The following is a 17,118-nucleotide window of genomic DNA, read 5'->3' as shown; positions in this document are numbered from 1 at the left end:
AGTCCTGTTACCTGTTGATTCATCATTATCCAGTGATGGTCTAATGCAGAAGAAGTAGCATGGTCTTTGGAAAAGAGCATGAGACTGGGAATCAGGAGATTCAGGTCTTATGCTGTGTTACTTGCCCTGCTGTGTAATCTTGGACAAGTTATTTAACTTCCCCTTGTCTGTTTCCTCATTTTTATTATTAATAATAATAATAATTATGGTATTTGTTAAGCACTTACTATGGGCCAAGCACTGTTCTCAGCGCTGGGGTAGATACAAGGTAGACTGAGCTCCTTGTCCCCCTCTACTCCCTCTGCCATCCCCCCTTTACCTCTCCGCAGCTAAAGCCTCATTTTCCCCTTTTCCCTCTGCTCCTCCACCTCTCCCTTCCCATCCCCACAGCACTGTACTGGTCCGCTCAGCTGTATATATTTTCGTTACCCTATTTATTTTGTTAATGAATTGTACATCGCCTTGATTCTATTTAGTTGCCCTTGTTTTTACGAGATGTTCTTCCCCTTGACGCTGTTTAGTGCCATTGTTCTCGTCTGTCCGTCTCCCCCGATTAGACCGTAAGCCCGTCAAACGGCAGGGACCGTCTCTATCTGTTGCCGACTTGTTCATCCCAAGCGCTTAGTACAGTGCTCTGCACATAGTAAGCGCTCAATAAATACTATTGAATGAATGAATGAAAGGTAATCGGTTTGTCCCACATGGGGCTCACAGCCTTCATCCCCACTTTACAGATGAGGTTACTGGGGTCCAGAGAAGTTAATAGACTTGGCCAAGGTAATACAGCAGACAGGAGGTGGATCTGGGATTAGAACCCACGTCCTCTGACTCCCAAGCCCATGCTCTTTCCACTAAACCATGATTTTTAAAAGATGACGTTAGTCGGTCAGTAGTATTTATTGAGCGCTTAGTCTCTGTCGAGCACTTTTAGAAGCATCTGGGAAAGTAGAGTTAGTAGACACTACCCCGTCTTAGTGGAGTTTATAGTCTAGTGTGGAAGACAGACATTAAAATAAATAATAATAATAATAATCATAATAATGGTGGTATTTGTTAAGCGCTTACTATGTGCCAAGCACTGTTCTAAGCACTGGGGTAGATACAAGGTAATCAAGGTGTCCCATGTGGGCTCACAGTCATAATTCCCATTTTACAGACGAGGTAACTGAGGCACAGAGAAGTTAAGTGACTTGCCCAAAGTCACACAGCTGATAAGTGGAGGATATGGGATTATAAACCACGTCCTCTGACTCCCAAGCCTGTGCTCTTGCCACTAAGCCATGCTGCTCCTCATAACAGGTTGGGGAAGCAACAGAGTTGAAAGACATGTACATAAATGCTATTGCGGGTGTACGCCAGGGTGCAAAATGCCTGTTTTCTCTCCTTCTTAGACAATGAGCCCTGTTTGGGATAGGAATTGTGTCTGATCTGATTATCTTGTACACACTCTAGTGTTTAGCACATTGTTTGGCATATAGCGAGTGCTTAGTGAATATCATTATCAGCATTATTATCACTATGCAAGAATAGACAACAGTGTGGAAGGTTAGTGGGTTCTTTGGGAAGCTCAAAGACATACTATGTTGCCAATATGGCAAATTGAAAGTAATAATAACAATAAAATGTTGGCATTTGTTAAGCGCTTACTATGTGCAGAGCACTGTTCTAAGCACTGGGGTAGATACAGGGTCATCAGGTTGTCCCACGTGAGGCTCACAATCTTATTGCCCATTTTACTGATGAGGTAACTGAGGCACAGAGAAGTTGAGTGACTTGCCCACAATCACACAGCTGACAAGTGGCAGAGCCTGGGTTTGAACCCATGACCTCTGACTCCCAAGCCTGTGCTCTTTCCAATGAGCCACGCTGCTTCTCCAGTATAGAGAGTATATACAGTATATTGCACTGGCAATCTTGCTTAAGACTGTGACAAGTTGTCCTACCACAAGAGTCAACGTTTGACTTCTGGAGAAAATCCACCGATGCCACATATTTGCAATCCTTAACGTCACGTGATCAGACAGGATTACAAATGATAAGATCCTGAAAGGACCGTCAGACCACCAACATCAAAGCACGTCACATCACAGCTTTTCTGGGCAGTCACGTGAGACGAATCGAAGACAAAACAATGCCACAAGAAATACTCTGTGGAGAACTGAAATTGGTTGTGTTGATGGAGCGAGCTGAAGAAAATCTCTAAAGTCATGATGAAATGCAAAACTCAAATGATTTTGTCTTGAAGCAGAGTCTTCAGGATATTGTGACACTAGGAGGAGAATCCAAAACAGAGCCTAGCATTTAGAATAAGAAATGCAACAGGGCAGCCAAGGATAATCTTCCCACACTTGCTACCACTGATAAAAATCAGATCATCAGTAGCAACATCTTTAAACCTGTGTAACAATAATGATAATTATTATTATGGAATTTGTTAAGCGCTTACTATTTGCCAAGAAATGTTCTAAGTGCTGGGTTGATATAAGCTAATCAGGTTGGACACAGTCCCTGGTCCACAAGGGGTTCACACTCAAACCCCATTTTATGGATGAGGTAACTGAGGCCCAGAGAAGTGAAGCAACTTGCCCAAGGTCACAGAGCACTCATGTGGTGGAGCCGGGATTAGAACCCAGATCCTTCTGACTCCCAAGCCCGTGCTCTATACATCTATATGTAGAATAAAATGATATAAGTAGAATATTTCTAAATCAGTTTATGAGTCAGGGCTAGCTACACAGAGTTATGGGCACAGTGAAGAAAAATCATTAATATTTTAATCATCATCATTATTATTATAGTCATCACTATCAACATTCACTCTTTTATCTATAATAAAATAGCCATGGCAGTGGTGACAGAAGAGAATAGGAAATCATGGTTTAGTAGTGCCCGATAACCAGTGGGTAGCCAGAAGATAATCATGAATGAGTTAATGGAAATCACTTTCAGCTGGAAGGCAGTTTTTCTTCCTGAGTAGGATGCATTGGCCTAAAAGGATCATTTTAACTAGTGAAATGGCTAAATAAATGATTAGGAATAAAGTATACATACACATTGCATATATGAATGTACTTTTAGGAAAAATATAGCCTGAATTGTCAAACATCCAATCTAGAGCTCTTCAATAGAACTCATTTTTAGAGGCCAAAAACAATAGCAGCTGAATTTAAGTGGGTCCCAATACAAACCAGGCATGCCATCACTGGCACCGAAAGTGGTTCCGATATTGGGCAGACTCAGAGCAGTGAGGCTGAGGACCAAGCTGGCTATAATATTTGTATTTGCTTACCATGGCACCTTATCTGGCCCTCCCTCTGGCATTAAATCGCCCTCCAGAGCAAGCCGATAGCTATTTTTACCTCTGCTTTCCTCATTCCATTGGGGAAATAGAAGAGAAAATTTTCAATTTCACTTTTCAGAGAACATTTCTTCCGAATGCCTGGAAGCGTAGTGCAAAATCTGAGCTAGAAATCCCCATGAACAGAGTTCATTCAATCACTCACTCAGATGTACTTATCATGCAGCCTCTCCGTATGTATAGCACAGTGCTGGCACTAAGAAGAATTACAAAGGAGAAAGGAGACTCGGCCTTGTCCCTCAGGAGACATTACACTCTAAAAGTTTCAAATTTAACCCAAATAGATAAAAGTTCCAAAAGAGGGGAACAAAATAAACAAATGTACACATGCACCAGGGCAGAAAAATCTGTTATGATCACTGTCGAGAATGTTGGAGACATCAAATAGCAAAAGGGCAGGAAGAAAAATAGTGCTATTAGTGGTATTTATTAAATGATTATTCAATGAACCAAGCACTCAGGAAAGTAAAGTAAAAGGGCAAAACATGCTCCATGTCCACGAGGAGATTACACTCTAATAGGGAAGGTAGACATAAAAATATTTACAAATAGTGAAACAAGAATAAATAAATTCAATGTTCAATTGAAAAGAAGTATATAAGCCTTTGAGGCAAACTTGAAAAGTCACAGGAAGGCCTATACTCCTTTCAAGCAGGCAATTTTATGCTATTTTGCCCACTCCCCAGAAGATCACTCCAAACTCTCTGTCAGTAACTCCTTTGAATGATTAGAATAAACCTCTCTGAAAACTCATCCTCATGTCTGAACTCTTCCTGTTTTTGTTCTGCTCTCGGTATAGACGGAGAGTATTCCTTCTGACCATAATAAGTTCCCGCTCATTCCATTAGACTCTCCTCTGGATTATGTTCTAATAATAATAATAATAGTAATGGCAATGATAATAATGATAATAGCATTTGTTAAGTGCTTACTACGTGCCACGCAAAGTACTAAACTGTATTAAACAGGTCCAACGTGGGGCTCCCAATCCAAGTAGGAATGAGCACAGTATCCAGTCCCCATTTGCAGATTAGGGAACCGAGGCACAGAGAAATTAGGTGATTTTTCCAAGGTTACACAGCAGATAAGTGGTGGAATAGGGATTAGAACCCAAGTCCTCCGGTTTCCAGCCCCAGGCTCTTTCCACTAGGCCAGGCTGCTTCTCCAACCAATATTTGTCTTTAAAGTTAATTCTGAGCTGTCCCCACATTCTCTATATTATGAAAAAGAGGAAATGAGTAAGAAGAAAAAAACTAGAAAAAAAGGAAAGAACATGCTAATTTTGATGTGAATCCTCTCCCCCAAATCCCAACATTCAGCAGGGAGAAAGTGGAACCCATAATCATTATTTTTGAAATGCAGTTCCCACTGCTAATGACTTCAAGCATGTAGGGACTCTTGCAGTTATTTACTGAAGTCTTCAGAAATGGCCAAACCTTTCCATGGATTCTTTTGTTGTTAAGTTCCTTGGGAGATTTGTTCTACACAGTTGCAGTAACTCAACTCAGCTGTAACTTGGTAGAGAAGAGTGAAATTTGCTTTACTACTCTTCCTGTTTCAGGAAAAAAATTACAGAAAAGCTCAGATTACTTTATAACATTCTGTAATAGAGAATTTTCCAATGGCACATTTGACAACAAGGTATGAATTTACAGTCTGAGCAGCAAAGTTATCACAACATCGGTGATGTTGTCTTGACGCTAGGACCTCCTCCTATCATTTTTTGCTAGTGCCACAGTAATTTTGAAGTATAACCTACTATCCTTGTCTATGTCCTAACTTCAGCCTATTCCAGAGTGTTCACTACCCAGTGTGTTCACCTCTGTCTTGCTAACAGAGCGACATCATTTCATTGGCTTCATCCTTAGTTCTAGCCACATACTGACTTTGCTAATCACACTTCCAGTCTCCTTCTGATCTCTCCCTTAATTCAGTAAACAATGACATCTTAATGAATAAGCACAATGTTCTCAGGTGTCATTTTTCTGAAGAACCTGACAAATAAAAACAAAGCCAGCAGTCTTCTTCATGGAAAAGACTACTAAGTTTGAAGGATATAAGGGTTCGAGTCAAGAAAAAGATAGCTTAACTTGCATACCCAAGTTCTAAGTTTTGTAGGGATGTAACTAAAGAAATATTTCATAAACACCAACTTCATGGGAGTGCAAACATACTCGGGCAGATTTTATGTGGGCACTGTGATTTGTCAAGGCCAGTTGAATTTCATGGGCCATTCAGTGAAGCACTCAAACTTATATTTCACAGAAATAAAGTTGGGATGAACATTTTTGATTGTATTCATTAGAATGCAGCTAATTAATAGGAAAAATCACCCAGATTAAAGCTAGGAATTAGGCCCCCTCTCCCTGACAGCTAAAGGACTCTAGGGAAAGAAGTAGAAAGAGCATAATTCTCAGTAGCATAATTCCTGGTGGCTAGTGATGGAGTCTCCCTTCAAAAAAGATAGATGATCCTTGAATCTGTCACTTGTAGTGCATTATCAGGTCTTTGTGGAGGCCAAACTATGAGGCCTGAGGCTGGTTGCAGGTTGTGCGGGAGAGGGTCGTTCTGACATATTTGCTGCAGAGGACTGAAGAGCACAGTGACGGATCTGATACCAAGAAGATCAAGAACGCTGCCAGTACCCAAACACTGGTATCACTGGAGCAAGTAATAATGATAATAATCATAACTGTGGTATTTGTTAAGCACTTACTATGTGCCAGGCACTGTTCTAAGCTCTGGGATGGGTATAAGCAAATCATTTTTGACACAGTCCCTTTGCCACATGGGGCTCGTAATCTTAATCCCCATTTTACAGATTGGGTAACTGAGGCACTGAGAAGTGAAGAGCCTTGCCCAAGGTCACACAACAGACAAGTGGCAGAGCAGGGGTTAGAACCCAGGTCTTTCTGACTCCCAGGCCTTGCTCTATCTACTAGGCCACACTGCTTCTAGTAAACTGGTAATGGCAGTGGAGTCAGTTGATCACCAAGTGACAAGTTTGAAAGGAAGCCTATCCTCAATCAAGTTTATGATCGATGGTGATACTATTTTTTAAGCAGTTATTATATGGCAAGCAGTGACTAGCTATAAGATAATCAGGTCAGTCACAGTCTCTGTCCCACATGAGGCTCAAAATCTAAGAGGGGGAAAGGAGAACAGATATTGAAACCACATTTTACAGATGAGGAAACTGAGACACAGAGAAGGTAATTCACTTGACTAAAATCACACAGCAGGCCGTGTGACAGTGGCAGATTTAGAACACAGGTCCTCTGATTCCCAGGTCCATGTCTGTCCACTAGGCCAAGCTGCTTCTCTGACAGCTTTTCTGTTGGAAGGATAGTCTGGGACTGGGCGTTTAGAGAGCCTTATTTGCAAAAGTAACATTGCTAATCTAGTATTTTTAATTAAAAGGGAGACTTACTTAGTTCATGGTAATTTAACAGTGTTTGCAGTTGTCTGCCTGGGCAATTAGAGCTTATGGGAAATAGAGGATCTATTTTAGAACTCATTACCCAGGCTATATTTTCAAAACTTGGCCCAGGGTTTCACAATTAAAAATGGAAAATGAGCAGCATATGTGTGCTTTGAAATTCCCAGCTAGAATTAAGTGCGTCTGCCATCTTTGCGCCCAGTTCTATCTGAACAGGACTTTTGATTTCTCTGCATCTGCACCCTTGGAGAAGCAGCCTTTCACTATTCACACCGACACCTGAGGCTTGGGCTCCTTCTCTGAGGAACTGCCAACTAGGCACCCGTCAGGAAAGCCTGTATGATGAGGAAATACCAATATGACCGGTTTGATAAAAATTATTTAGGGATCAAATCATTTCGGATGGTGAAACCAGAATGATCATAACACAAGGAGAGCCTAGAAAACCTGTAGTATGATGTGCAGGTGAAGCTAAGGAACAAACAGGGCTGGCCGAGTGGATAGAGCACAGGCCCGGGAGACAGATGGACCTGGGTTCTAATCCCTGCTCCATGAGGTGTCTGCTCTGTGACCTTGTGCAAGTTGCTTCACTTCTCTGTGCCTTAGTTACCTCATCTGTAAAGTGGGGATTCAGAATGTGAGCCCCATGTGGGACAGGTACTATGTCCAGCCTGATCACTTTGTATCTACCTCAGCATTGAAAGCAGTACTTGATACATCATAATCACTTTAATAAATACCATTATTATTATTAAGGAGGTCCAGGCTGGATCTGAGGAGACCTGACAAGGAGAGGCCCTAATGCCAAGACATTGGTATGGACTTTTTCTCAACCTATGGAACACTGAAACAGTCCCACAAAACTTCTAAGATACCATCGTCATCACAGTTTGGTGATTGTGCTAAAAGAAAGTCCCGGGATCTGTCATCGAGCACCCTGCTCCTGGGATGGGATCCAAATCAACCCTGTTGACTACATCTTGGATGTCTGGGAGACAGATGAACCATATCGGTGACCTGTGACGACTTGGATATTCAGATTGCAAATTTTTTTTTTTGGTAATGGACATCAAGGATCTTGCCATTTTCCCTGATGCTTTTTTATTCCTCTCTTATTGGTGACATGGGTCACACAGGCTCGATCCTAATGAGCCACAGGGTTAAAATTAGCTCTTCTACTTATCAGATGGTTGGGGTAGAAAGGCAGAGTGTTGGAGTGGAGTACTTCTGGAGGCCTTAGGTGGGAACTGCTCTCATTTCATACATTGCCATCTTGATGCTGTGACTCTGTCAGGTTTTCACGGGCCCTACTTTGCATTGTCTCCTATGAATCCACGCCTTATCACTGCCGGAGAGTTTTCGTGTATGCTGATGACGCTTAGGGCTGTGTCATATAGGGCTACCCATAATGGAAAATGTCTAAACTGAAGCTACAGATAAAATCATTCATTCATTCATTCATTCAGTCATATTTATTGAGTGCTTACTGTGTGCAGAGCACTGTACTTAACACTTGGAAAAGTACAATAAACAGTAAACAGACACATTCCCTTTCCACAACATGCTTACAGTCTTTGATGGGGCGGTCAGACATTAATGAAAATAAATAAATGACAAATGTGTACATAAGTGCTGTGGATCTGGGAGAGGGGAAGAACAAAGGGAGCAAGTCAGGGCAAAGCAGAAGGGAGAGGGAGAAGTGGAAGGGGGGGCTTAGTCGGGGAAGGCTTCTTGGAGGAGATGTGTCTTCAATAAGGCCTTGGGTGCGGGGAGAGAGTAATTGTCAGATTTGAGGGTGTTCCAGGCCAGGGGCAGGATGTGGGTGAGGGGTCGGCAGCAGCGATAAGATTAGCATTTGAGGAGTGAAGTGTGTGGGCTGGGCTGTAGAAGGAGAGTAGCGAGGTGAGGTAGGAGGAGGCAAGGTGATTGCTTTGAAGCCAATGGTGAGGAGATTTTGTTTGATGCGGAGGTGGATCAGTAACTAATGGAGTTTTCTGAGGAGCAGGGAAACGTGTCTGGAACATTTTTGTAGAAAAAGGATCTGGGCAGCAGAGTGAAGTACGGAAGTAGATTCACCTGTGTTGAGCAGCAGTGCCAGGGGAAAGAGTCAAAGGCTGATGATCAGGTGATTAAAACGTTGAGCAAAGGCAACGGCAGAGACTCAAGTTACTACTGTGGGGAAGAAGACAGTGGTAAACCCCTTCCATATCTTTACTAAGGAAACTCTATTGATACACATACCAGAATGGCTTTATGGCCGAAAATGGGATGTTCTGAAGAGGATGTGTCCATGGAGTCTCTAGGGATTGGAAACAACTCTAAGGCATTTGAAGAAGAAGAAGAACTTTGAATTAGCTGGTATCTCAAGGATGAAATTCAAATGGTCCAATCTGGGTATCTTCTCTGCCATCTGGAAGCACTTTCACTTCCAGATCCCCCCACCACAACTGTGTGCATGTGTTTGTAGGTGTATGTGTGTGTATTTGTGTGTATGTGTGTATTTGTGTGTGTGAACTACATATTCTCAGAGGCTACACTCAACTCCATTATAAGATTTTGTGGTTCCTCTACTTTCCACACTTAGCTTTCTGATACCTCCTGGAAGATTTCTGTAAACAATGTCAGCAGAGTACATACATGACCAAAATTTGGGGAATTTTCCAGGAGCAGTGGGGTAAAGGGGATGAAAGCACCACAAGGTCTAGCAAAGGTTCTGGACCTGCGAGCCAGAGGAGAGGAAAAGAACCATTGCCAGAATCTCACCAGCCTGTGGTTGGTTGGCATTCATTTACATTTTCAATGCAGGTAAAGTAATGAACAAAACTGGTTGAAGCTCAAAGCAAGGGGCCACTTTCTTCATTCCTCTGATTGTTACCTGAGAATTTCCACACTGGGATCATGCCCTTGTGTATCTTCATTCTAGGCTAAGCTCACTTAGACAATCTATGTTTGGGCTTCTTACACCAAAGTCTCAAAGTCTATACCTGAATGTGTCCCCTAAAAAACAGATTTGATCAACTTATTTAGGGCAACTATTTTTATAATTGAGTAATTATATGAACAATATTTTCATGATCTACCCCATAGTTCATTCTTTCAATCGTATTTATTGAGCACTTACTGAATGCAGAGCACTGTACTAAACGCTTGGGAGAGTCCAATACAGCTATAGAGGAAATCACAGTAATTTACAAAACCTTACTTAGCTAGTCCATATTTTCATTTTTTTCAATAAGTAGTTATGAGAAGCTGGCCATGTCTGCTTCTTAAAAAATATTTTTTCAACTTTATATCAGTTCTAGGTGATTACATATTATGTGTGAAAAATGGATGCTACAGAGTGTGCCCATGTTGAAATGAAATTTATTTATTTTAAATCTCCCAAACCACAAATATATCTGTAGTACTGCATTTCCTTAATCATCTCTATAGCACAGTTACATATCATAGTTTGGTTGCGGTAAAATCAGCCATCTAATTGAGAGGTACTTTAACATTAGTTAAAAACATATAAATTGAAATTGCTATTCAAAATTAAGACAGTTTTTAATATGCACTAGATTATTCAAATTTATTAGATGACTATAACTGACCTTTTTAATCATTAAACTTATCTAAATTTTTATTAAATCAAATGAGTCCAGAGTGGAAATGACTACAGAAAGGAAGTGTTTAAAGATTGTTAGGTATTAGTAGATGCTTTTTAGTTATTAGTGTCTGCTAATAATTCCTATTCAAAGAGTGAACAAGAGAAGCATTGGATTTGAAATAAAGCATCTGTTTTTTTATGCCCGATAAAAAATGATTGCCATCCTTGGTATATGTTATATCCTCATGTTAGCCAATTCTGATTTTATCCCAGTCTTTGGAAGAGAACCAAAATATGGTCTGTGCATTTTAAATTGAACACATTACTTAAAAAAAAATCTGGAAAAATAGGTAAAATCTTTTGATGGGCAACATTTTTTTGATGGATAGGAGATACAATCCTTGTTAATTCTGCCCTCTCTACTGAAAGGCTAAACAGATTGGTGGTGTGAAACAGCCTAAATAAGTTTACCCACCTTCTAACATGTCAAATAACTTAGTTCACCTTCTTCTTTAAAAGGAATGTGAATAGCTAATTGTTACAGAATGAGAGTAAATATCTAGGTTAGGAAAAGTGAAATGGAGGGAGGAGAACATTCTTTTTAAAGTTACCTGTCCCAACTAAGTCACATCTCCTAAGAATTCCCCTGCTAAAGTCTCCAGGACCAGCATTAACAAGAGATCTCTCTTTGCCTCTGGCCGCTTAGCCAAACTGAGGCCTGAGGCTCTGCTTTGAAGGGGAAATAAACACACAGGAAATACAGGAAATACAGATTTCTTTTAGGGCATCCTATTTAACACGGAGTGATAATTCAGTGAAAAACTGGAAAGATTTTGTGCTGCACACACGTATTCCATTTTCAGCTGACTCTCAACTCTCTGTGAGAATGAGAGATGTGGAAATCATAGATATGTGAAATTCATGGAAAAATCCCTAAATCTTATTGTTAAAAATAGGTTTAATCTCTCCCGGTGCTAAAAATACCTCTTCAACATCAATCTTTGGTTTTATAAAATGACAGGGACATTTTTAATCGGGATACTCAGTATACAGGAGAAGAAGGAGAGGTGTGTACACTACCAACAGCCATTGGTCTGTTTACCCAGTAGACTTTATTTCAGGGAGCTGGGACAAGCATATTCATTTCTCACCCATATTACATGATCTAATGCCAACTGAGAATGCACTGCCTCAGAGTAAGAGAAAGTGTTACAGCTAAGTGACAAAGTAACCTTCTTTGTAGTATTATGTCAAAGCATGGAGATGACTCAGAAATAATGAACACATGAAACAAAGGTAATTTGCTAATTTAAAAGGGTACTCTAGCATGACCCCATCAGTCACTGTAGTATCTTGTTGGACAATTCTAGATTCCAAGGGGTTAGCTTTACATTAGTTAAGACTATACATTAAAACAAAGTCCTCTTTCTTCCTTATGCCTGTATTGCATTAAAAACAAAAATCATACCATTTGTGACTGGGAACACATTTGAATATCAGAAATTCAAAGGCTAATCTAAACGTCAGTGCCTCTGCTAACCCATAATGCCAAATCCTGAAACTCTAGGAGTGTAGGAACAATTAGAAAAATGAATGGTGAAGGATCTGCTTGGCACATAGTAAGCGCTTAACAAATACTATCCTTATGATTATTATTATTAATAGGTCATTTTACGTCTCTGAATTTGCCCTCTTTTTCCTTTTAGAACCCAATGTTCCTTTTGCCAGTATCAAAAAAGCTTTCTATAGAGATAGGAGCATTCAGTTACTCAAAGGTATATTCACTGAGCTTGTGTGTGCAGACAGCACTGTTTGAAGATCAATCAAATGTATTTATTGAGCGCTTATTGTGTGCAGAGCATGCAATAAACTCTTTGGTTAGTACAGCACAACAATTGAACAGATACACTCCCTGCCCACAGTGAGCTTACAGTTTAGAGGACTAGCTTACAGGAGAATACATGAGAACAAAACGTGCATTCCCTGCCTTCAGAGAACTTACGAAATAATGTGGGAGAAAGACAGATGGACGAAAAAGATTTCTAAATAGTGGGAGCAGGAAGAAAAAAGGATAAATTCATAGGGCAAATATGTCAGGATAAATAATTAACTGAACAAGTGAATACGTGTGTATGTGTAAGGGCTGAGAATGAGTTTGAATACATAAATTCTGAGGGTGTCTAGTGGGTGGACATATCTCTGAGTGTTGAAACTTAGACACATAATACATATATATCACAGCAGAAGTACTATTAAAATCCATTTTGATATCTGAAATGCTTTAGTGCATGTGAATGTTTATTGAACTGGAAGGAGGATCTGCTGGGCAGGATTTTGTGAAGGTAATATAACCCTTTTTTTCACCCCAGTGAAAACCCAACTGTTCCTTCAGCTAAACTGTAGCTTTCCTATGCCCATATTTTTATCAGCCCTTTCACAGCACGCATGCTAAGGAACACTCTTAACCTCAGTAACCTTTGTTTTTTGCCCATTCCATAGCTTAGATGGGTCTGACCAATGGAAAAAAAAATGCAATAAGACCATGGATTGCTAAGGGGATGGGAATTCAAAGTATTGCTGTTGTGAACTCTATATAATGTTCTCCTTCCTGAGCTTTTGCGGTCCATGCTGAAAAAAAAAGTACTCTGTCATTTTACATTTGTTCCCTTAAAATGTGTCCCTATTTTCCCAGGCTTGTATTGTGTAAATATCACGACTATCAGTGTAGTGCCTGACATGTGTTTGTTCCTTAGGCAAACGTGTAAAACTCTTCAAGTCCGCATGGAGAAGTAGACAGAGGAGGTTTCTGCCGTGCCTGATGACAATTTTTGAGTTTTCCACACACAAAATATTCCTGGCTCCTCGTTGGAGCCTTAGTTGTGACGAGTCCTAGTTTGGGTCGGATTCTAAGGAAGGGCCAGAAGGTTCATTGAGGAATAAAGAGTCAAACCGGCTCCTGAAATGAGCTCCTGTCCTGGTTTGTTTCTCCCAGAGCACCAGGTGTGTACGCCATCTTAATGGGATTACCTGTGACATACTATTTATTGGAGTTACGATTAGTGTTCCAGGTGTCCCATCATCCAGAGGGAGGAAGATTAATTGGTATCGCTGCAGGAAAGAAGGTCAGAAGGCAGAAAACCTTCTCACAGGAAAATAACTCCAAGAAAATAACTTGTGAAGTTCTCTTTTCTCTTAGGGAGTTTCCTCATCAATTCTGCTCTAACAGGAGGAATGATTTTTGAATGGAAAGGGGCCTCTTTGTTTGGGAATCCGTTGCAATGATTATCACTGTTTGTTCATTCAATTAATTATATGAAATAATCAATGACCATAGCTCTGCATCCGACCTTATGCTTCTTACCGCTGTGACTTTCAAAGTCTGGAAATACCTCACACTATCTAGTATCCTTAATAGGAGTGTAGGATGGCCTTGAATGGGTACCCAGACGATTTATTCAGTTCTGCTTGCAACACAAAGGAAACTGACCCTGCTGTGCAAGTCTTGAGAATGAACTGTGAAATAGGTCATCAGTGACTTTGGAGATGGGGATGCTTAGTAATTCAGTGCCTTAAGCAAGAGAAAATAGGTCACCTCAGTAGCCCCTAACGATGATTACTAAACAAAAAGAGGTCACTGACTACACAAAGACCTGAAAATGAAGAGGGGGTTCATTTATAATCATGAAAAAGCATGGGACTGGGAATCAAGCAACTCGAGTTCTGGTTCCTTCTCTGCCACTGGCCTACTAGGTGACCTTGGGCAAGTCATTTAAGTCTTCCTGTTGCCTCAGCTGTAAAATGGGCAAAAACCCTACCCTATTAATGGCTTAGCTTATGAATATCTTAATATTTATTCTTTATTTGACATGAGACACAGTAACCGGATACTTTTATCTAAAGTGTAAACTCATCTCTAGACTGTAAGCTCATTACTGAATATGTCTGCTAATTCTGTTGTATTGTCCTTTCACAAGCTCTTAGTACAGTGCTCTGCACATAGTAAGCGCTCAATAAATACCATCGATTGATCTAGTCTAGGGATAGAAATCCAATTTGAACCTTTCAGTCAAATTTCCCCTAGTGGGTGCCCTTTAAATTTGACGGCTTGTGCCGGGTCTGACAATCCGACTCCAGGTTTTCCTTCTAGCGTGATGAAGATCTGGGCGCAGTGCTCATCTCCAGCACCTGCAGGATCAGGCAGAATTCCAGATGCTTGACTGGGCCCACTGTCTGCCAGAGACACTAAAAACATCGCAACGACGCCCGTGTTGTGTTGCGGGACCCGGCATTCAGGCTGCCAAGAAAGGACCTTGCAGGGCTTAGCAATTGATGGAAAGAGCAGACATTGTCACGAACAACCAGGTGCAGGATAATAGGTGGGGAATGCCACCGAACAAGTGGTTAAACACTTCACCCTGCAGAGGGGGATGGACATGGAAGAAAGAGGCTCCTATGAGCATATGCTGGTCTGTTGTTGTTACGAGCTTTGTACTCCCGTCAAGCTGTCTGTCCTGGGGCAGCACTCTCGACCGATCAATTAAACAGTGGTATATTAATAATAATAATAATTATGGTATTGGTTAAGGGTTTATTATGTGCCAGTCATTGTCCCGAGCGCTAGGGTGTATACAAGATATTCAGGCCAGATACAGTCTCTGTCTCGGATAAGGCTCACGGTCCACGTGGGAGGGAAAACAGTTACTGAATCCTACTTTACTGAGGAGGAAATTGAGATTGTAAATTCATTATGGACAAGGAACGTGTCTATCAACTCTTTCGTAGTATATTCTGACTAGTACAACCTGATTATCGTGTACCTACCCTAGTGCTTAGTACCGTGCTTGTTCCAGAGTGATATCCTTATTACTGTTTCAACTTTCCCTATGTTTTTGTTGCTGACCCAATCTGCTGTCTTTATTCTTGGAATGTGAGCCCTTGTGGGTCAGGGACTTTCTCTAATTTTCAACTGTGTATTCTTTTTCAGCGCAGGAGGAAGCAGCATGGTCTAGTGGGAAAAGCCTGGGAACTTTCTATCAACTCTTTCATTGTATATTCTGCCTAGCGCTTAATACAGTGGCTGGTTGTGGGCAGGGAATGGGTCTATCAACTTTGTTATGTTGTAACATCGCACTCTCCCAAGTATTTAATAATAGTGATGTTATTTCTAAAGCACTTACTATGTGCCAAGCACTGTTCTAAACGCTGGGATAGGTGCAAGGTTATTCGGCTGTCCCACGTGGGGCTCACTGTCTTAATCCCCATTGTACGGATGAGGTAACTGAAGCACGGAGAAGTTAAGTGACTTGCTCAAAGTCACACAGCTGACAAGTGGCACAGCTGGGATTAGAACTCCCGACCTCTGACTCCCAAACCCATGCTCTTTCCACTAAGCCTTGCTGCTCACAGTACTCTGCACACAGTAAGTGCTCAATAAATATAATTAATTGATTGATCTACACACCGCAAGAATTCAATAAATACCCACTGATGGATTGACTGAGATGTAGAGAAGCTTAATGACTTGCCTAAGGTCACAGAGTAGGCAAGTGGCAGAGTTGAGATTAGAAACCAGGTCCTCTGACTCCCAGATCCATGCTCTTTCCACTGGGCATTTATTGAGTACCTACTCTGTGCAAAAATCTTTACTAAGTGCTGGGAATTCTATGATATAATAGAATCAGTAGACATGAATCCCGCCTTCAAGAACCTTCAAGAGTCTACCTAGTCAATCAAACAGTGGTATTTTTTCAGAGCCTCCTGGGTGCTAAGCACTATTCTAAGGATTTGGGATAGTAACCTTAAAGTGTGAGATCCATGGTCAGTCATTCGATTGTATTTATTCAGTGCTTACTGTGTGAAAAACACTGTACTAAGTGCTTGACACTGTTGTGCAGGGACCGTGTCCAATCTGATTTAATTGAACCTACCCCACTACTTAGTACAGTACATAGTAAGCACTTATCAAATGTCACAATTATTATTTTCACAACAAGGAGTTTACAATCTAGAGGGGAAGACAGACGGTAAAATAAATATATTACAGGTATCTACAAAAGTGCTGTGGTGTTGAGGGTGGGGTGAATATCAAGTGCTTAAAAGGAACAGATCTAAGGGCATAAGCAGCATCGAAGGGAGAGGGAATAGGGAAAAGATTCACTCATTTGTTCATGCATTTTTATTGAGCTCTTACTGTGTGCAGAGCACTGTATTAGGCTTTTGGGGGAGTACAATACAACAGTAAACGGTCACATTCTCTACCCACAATGAGTTTACAGTCTAGAGTCGGGGAGACAGACATCAATACATATACATGAAATTACAGATATGTTTATAATAATGTTGGTATTTGTTAAGCGCTTACTATGTGCCGAGCACTGTTCTAAGCGCTGGGGTAGACACAAGGGAATCAAGTTGTCCCACATGGGGCTCACAGTCTTAATCCCCATTTTACAGATGAGGTAACTGAGGCACAGAGAAGTTAAGTGACTTGCCCACAGTCACACAGCTGACAAGTGGCGGAGCTGAGATTCAAACTCATGACCTCTGACTTCCAAGCCCGTGCTCTTTCCACTGAGCCACGCTGTTTATAAATGCTGTGAGGCTGGGAGGGGGGGAAGAGCAAAGGGAGAAAGTCAGGGTGATGCAGAAGGAAGGGGAGAGATGAGGTAAGGTGAGTCTTAGTCAGGGAAGGGCTCTTGGAGGAGATGCACCTTCAGTAAGGCTTTGAAGGTG

The 17,118-nt window shown here is 41.1% G+C and overlaps 1 protein-coding gene across 2 annotated transcripts in view; it reads left to right on the top strand.

Moving 5' to 3' along the window:
* The window catches only part of TAFA2 (TAFA chemokine like family member 2), a 453,170-nt gene that overhangs the window by 415,363 nt on the left and 20,689 nt on the right, over positions 1-17,118 (top strand). The window contains exon 5 of one of the 2 annotated variants that reach the window (XR_003757048.2): positions 13,140-13,386. The exons of the other annotated variant lie outside the window; for it this stretch is intronic. The gene's annotated coding sequence lies outside the window, so the exon portion shown is untranslated. The remainder of the gene's footprint in view (positions 1-13,139; positions 13,387-17,118) is intronic. 2 annotated transcript variants of the gene reach the window in all.

Source organism: Ornithorhynchus anatinus, chromosome 2 (assembly GCF_004115215.2).
Source record: "Ornithorhynchus anatinus isolate Pmale09 chromosome 2, mOrnAna1.pri.v4, whole genome shotgun sequence".
NCBI classification, from domain to species: Eukaryota; Metazoa; Chordata; class Mammalia; order Monotremata; family Ornithorhynchidae; genus Ornithorhynchus; species Ornithorhynchus anatinus.
Note: the sequence above shows the minus strand (reverse complement) of the source record. Positions and strands in the feature narration are given on the sequence as shown.